The following is a 6,367-nucleotide window of genomic DNA, read 5'->3' as shown; positions in this document are numbered from 1 at the left end:
AATATGAGTCGGAAAAAAGGTCCGAAGTACGAGCGGGGTATCTTAATAAAATTGATGGAGCATCTCCATTATCATCCAATTTGAATATGTTTTACCCTTCCGAGAAAAAGTGAGTCGGTGCGGAAATTGAACTATCAGAAATAAGGCAGCTAGAAAACTTAAGGATGGAGTAAATAGGAGGAAAAAATTTGTCAAAATTGTCAAAATTATCAAAATTGTCAAAATTGTCAAAATTGTCAAAATTGTCAAAATTGTCAAAATTGTCAAAATTGTCAAAATTGTCAAAATTGTCAAAATTGTCAAAATTGTCATAATTGTCAAAATTGTCAAAATTGTCAAAATTGTCAAAATTGTCAAAATTGTCGAAATTGTCAAAATTGTCAAAATTGTCAAAATTGTCAAAATTGTCAAAATTGTCAAAATTGTCAAAATTGTCAAAATTGTCAAAATTGTCGAAATTGTCCAAATTGTCAAAATTGTCAAAATTGTCAAAATTGTCAAAATTGTCAAAATTGTCAAAATTGTCAAAATTGTCAAAATTGTCAAAATTGTCAAAATTGTCAAAATTGTCAAAATTGTCAAAATTGTCAAAATTGTCAAAATTGTCAAAATTGTCAAAATTGTCAAAATTGTCAAAATTGTCAAAATTGTCAAAATTGTCAAAATTGTCAAAATTGTCAAAATTGTCAAAATTGTCAAAATTGTCAAAATTGTCAAAATTGTCAAAATTGTCAAAATTGTCAAAATTGTCAAAATTGTCAAAATTGTCAAAATTGTCAAAATTGTCAAAATTGTCAAAATTGTCAAAATTGTCAAAATTGTCAAAATTGTCAAAATTGTCAAAATTGTCAAAATTGTCAAAATTGTCAAAATTGTCAAAATTGTCAAAATTGTCAAAATTGTCAAAATTGTCAAAATTGTCAAAATTGTCAAAATTGTCAAAATTGTCAAAATTGTCAAAATTGTCAAAATTGTCAAAATTGTCAAAATTGTCAAAATTGTCAAAATTGTCAAAATTGTCAAAATTGTCAAAATTGTCAAAATTGTCAAAATTGTCAAAATTGTCAAAATTGTCAAAATTGTCAAAATTGTCAAAATTGTCAAAATTGTCAAAATTGTCAAAATTGTCAAAATTGTCAAAATTGTCAAAATTGTCAAAATTGTCAAAATTGTCAAAATTGTCAAAATTGTCAAAATTGTCAAAATTGTCAAAATTGACAAAATTGTCAAATGGTAAAATATGTCAATGTAGTCAATATTTTCTAAAATGTTAAAATTGTCGATCAAAGTAATTCGTAAACGACAAATAACGAGAAAAGTTTTGTTTCAAATAAGCTACGCCTACTAGTTTCTGCTTGATTTTGTTTACCAAAATCAACTGCAGTTGCGTGATCTGTTGAAAAATAAATATTATCATCTTGTTGATTTAAATTCAGAGAGCCGATTTTTTACAAACTCGTTGTGAAAATTGAACCACATGCGATTTTCCAATCAAAAACCCCATACACACAAAAAGCTGATTCTGTTGACTTCACTCGAGTGTAATTCGATTTCCAATCACATATGTGACAATCTGGAAACCAATCGTCTTCTGGCCTCAAGAAGGTACCTATTTGACAAGTGCTCTGCAAATACCTACATCGAGTCATGAATCAGCCCGCAGCAGAAATTCAGCAGGGCTTTCATCGACATCCAACACTCGAAAGTTCAACTGCCCGAAGATAATCCTACCGCCGCATTCTTAAAGATGCTGAGGCTGTCCTCCTTGCTTGCTTGTTCGATTTGTTGACAAGTTTTCGGATGAGGGTCGGATGTCCTATCTAGTAATTGCTTGTTTTAAATTAACCTTCTGCTTTCCTCACTGTGTGTTCAACAGAAGCGGAAAACTATCGCAATCCCAACAATATTGGCAGTAATTGGATTTAATCTCACCACCACCCCAACCAAAAGCCATGAGTCACAATCTCTGATGGTTCCAGAACTAAAGAACGAAACCGCATTGTCAAATGATCTGGGAACTCACCACAAAGAGCATGGAGATTCATTGAACGTTTTCTTCTACTTTTGTGTGAGAAGAATCTGTCCAGAAAACGATACGCTTAGTGGACTGTTTTTCCTTCTCTTTCTCCAATTCCAATGCCATTCAGTGAATGAAAATCCTTCAAGCTTGCACTCGTATCTACTATTGTACATTTTACCACAAAAGCAATTCCTCGCATATGCGGCTAATGGGCGGCAGACTGGCTCTTGTCAAGTTTTATCTGTTTTGCTCAAATTTCCACCCCCTGCTTTGTTTGTGGGGTTGAGTTTGCGAATCTCTATCTCTAGCCAGCTAGCTATCCATCATCCAATTTACTGGACCACCCCCACTTTAATGAATGGGCATCGACCGGGCAAAGAAGGATGAGGAAGAGGGCGGACTCTTGTGTAAAACGGAAGCCAATCAGTCTAAACGACTTGTGAACAGAGTGCGCTGCGGTTCAATACCACAAAATGCCATCCCTGGCTGCCAAATGGTCGATCAACTACTGACTGCCATTTGTATTTCAGTGGCCGCCCTTGAGTTTGATTGAGGCGATATTGATATTGGTTGCTGGCTGCTCGCTACAAGCCCTTGATGAAGATAGTTTCTGCCAATTTTGGTCAGCACCCAATGAGCCCAGTGTGCCAATATGTTCTGTCCTGACTAAATATGTGGTCACAGAAACAACATCAACAACACCAACAATGGCGACCCCAACAATGAAGCCTCTTGATAAATGGGCAGTAAACTCCACCCACCCATCACTCCCCCCGGGGGAAAGAGAAAAATAAAACTGCCAAAAGACGTCGCGTCACTCGATGATTGACCATAAACGGAGCATGCTGTGTGCATAGCAGGCGATGGCTCATTGTCTCCTTTGACGGATCTGATTTCCTAGGCCTACTTACCCGGAAGATTTAAACCCAGACGGCTGATTGTCGTTTAATTGAAAAATTCAAGTACACTGGCGATATAAATGACAATTTTGACAATTTTGACAATTTTGACAATTTTGACAATTTTGACAATTTTGACAATTTTGACAATTTTGACAATTTTGACAATTTTGACAATTTTGAAAATTTTGACAATTTTGACAATTTTGACAATTTTGACAATTTTGACAATTTTGACAATTTTGACAATTTTGACAATTTTGACAATTTTGACATTTTTGACAATTTTGACAATTTTGACAATTTTGACAATTTTGACAATTTTGACAATTTGGACAATTTTGACAATTTTGACAATTTTGACAATTTTGACAATTTTGACAATTTTGACAATTTTGATAATTTTGACAATTTTGACAATTTTGACAATTTTGACAATTTTGACAATTTTGACAATTTTGACAATTTTGACAATTTTGACAATTTTGACAATTTTGACAATTTTGACAATTTTGACAATTTTGACAATTTTGACAATTTTGACAATTTTGACAATTTTGACAATTTTGACAATTTTGACAATTTTGACAATTTTGACAATTTTGACAATTTTGACAATTTTGACAATTTTGACAATTTTGACAATTTTGACAATTTTGACAATTTTGACAATTTTGACAATTTTGACAATTTTGACAATTTTGACAATTTTGACAATTTTGACAATTTTGACAATTTTGACAATTTTGACAATTTTGACAATTTTGACAATTTTGACAATTTTGACAATTTTGACAATTTTGACAATTTTGACAATTTTGACAATTTTGACAATTTTGACAATTTTGACAATTTTGACAATTTTGACAATTTTGACAATTTTGACAATTTTGACAATTTTGACAATTTTGACAATTTTGACAATTTTGACAATTTTGACAATTTTGACAATTTTGACAATTTTGACAATTTTGACAATTTTGACAATTTTGACAATTTTGACAATTTTGACAATTTTGACAATTTTGACAATTTTGACAATTTTGACAATTTTGACAATTTTGACAATTTTGACAATTTTGACAATTTTGACAATTTTGACAATTTTGACAATTTTGACAATTTTGACAATTTTGACAATTTTGACAATTTTGACAATTTTGACAATTTTGACAATTTTGACAATGTTGACAATTTTGACAATTTTGACAATTTTGACAATTTTGACAATTTTGACAATTTTGACAATCTCGACAATTTTGACAATTTGGACAATTTTGACAATTTTGACAATTTTGACAATTTTGACAATTTTGACAATTTTGACAATTTTGACAATTTTGACAATTTTGACAATTTTGACAATTTTGACAATTTTGACAATTTTGACAATCTCGACAATTTTGACAATTTGGACAATTTTGACAATTTTGACAATTTTGACAATTTTGACAATTTTGACAATTTTGACAATTTTGACAATTTTGACAATTTTGACAATTTTGACAATTTTGACAATTTTGACAATTTTGACAATTTTGACAATTTTGACAATTTTGACAATTTTGACAATTTTGACAATTTTGACAATTTTGACAATTTTGACAATTTTGACAATTTTGACAATTTTGACAATTTTGACAATTTTGACAATTTTGACAATTTTGACAATTTTGACAATTTTGACAATTGTGACAATTTTGACAATTTTGACAATTTTGACAATTTTGACAATTTTGACAATTTTGACAATTTTGACAATTTTGACAATTTTGACAATTTTGACAATTTTGACAATTTTGACAATTTTGACAATCTCGACAATTTTGACAATTTGGACAATTTTGACAATTTTGACAATTTTGACAATTTTGACAATTTTGACAATTTTGACAATTTTGACAATTTTGACAATTTTGACAATTTTGACAATTTTGACAATTTTGACAATTTTGACAATTTTGACAATTTTGACAATTTTGACAATTTTGACAATTTTGACAATTTTGACAATTTTGACAATTTTGACAATTTTGACAATTTTGACAATTTTGACAATTTTGACAATTTTGACAATTTTGACAATTTTGACAATTTTGACAATTTTGACAATTTTGACAATTTTGACAATTTTGACAATTTTGACAATTTTGACAATTTTGACAATTTTGACAATTTTGACAATTTTGACAATTTTGACAATTTTGACAATTTTGACAATTTTGACAATTTTGACAATTTTGACAATGTTGACAATGTTGACAATTTTGACAATTTTGACAATTTTGACAATTTTGACAATTTTGACAATTTTGACAATCTCGACAATTTTGACAATTTGGACAATTTTGACAATTTTGACAATTTTGACAATTTTGACAATTTTGACAATTTTGACAATTTTGACAATTTTGACAATTTTGACAATTTTGACAATTTTGACAATTTTGACAATTTTGACAATCTCGACAATTTTGACAATTTGGACAATTTTGACAATTTTGACAATTTTGACAATTTTGACAATTTTGACAATTTTGACAATTTTGACAATTTTGACAATTTTGACAATTTTGACAATTTTGACAATTTTGACAATTTTGACAATTTTACAATTTTGACAATTTTGACAATTTTGACAATTTTGACAATTTTGACAATTTTGACAATTTTGACAATTTTGACAATTTTGACAATTTTGACAATTTTGACAATTTTGACAATTTTGACAATTTTGACAATTTTGACAATTTTGACAATTTTGACAATTTTGACAATTTTGACAATTTTGACAATTTTGACAATTTTGACAATTTTGACAATTTTGACAATTTTGACAATTTTGACAATTTTGACAATTTTGACAATTTTGACAATTTTGACAATTTTGACAATTTTGACAATTTTGACAATTTTGAGAATTTTGACAATTTTGACAATTTTGACAATTTTGACAATTGTGACAATTTTGACAATTTTGACAATTTTGACAATTTTGACAATTTTGACAATTTTGACAATTTTGACAAATTTGACAATTTTGACAATTTTGACAATTTTGACAATTTTGACAATTTTGACAATTTTGACAATTTTGACAATATTGACAATTTTGACAATTTTGACAATTTTGACAATTTTGACAATTTTGACAATTTTGACAATTTTGACAATTTTGACAATTTTGACATTTTTGACAATTTTGACAATTTTGACAATTTTGACAATTTTGACAATTTTGACAATTTGGACAATTTTGACAATTTTGACAATTTTGACAATTTTGACAATTTTGACAATTTTGACAATTTTGATAATTTTGACAATTTTGACAATTTTGACAATTTTGACAATTTTGACAATTTTGACAATTTTGACAATTTTGACAATTTTGACAATTTTGACAATTTTGACAATTTTGACAATTTTGACAATTTTGACAATTTTG

This window comes from Uranotaenia lowii, chromosome 2, assembly GCF_029784155.1.
Source record: "Uranotaenia lowii strain MFRU-FL chromosome 2, ASM2978415v1, whole genome shotgun sequence".
Lineage (NCBI taxonomy): Eukaryota > Metazoa > Arthropoda > Insecta > Diptera > Culicidae > Uranotaenia > Uranotaenia lowii.
The sequence above is the reverse complement of the archived record's forward strand: the minus strand, read 5'-3'. Positions refer to the sequence as shown.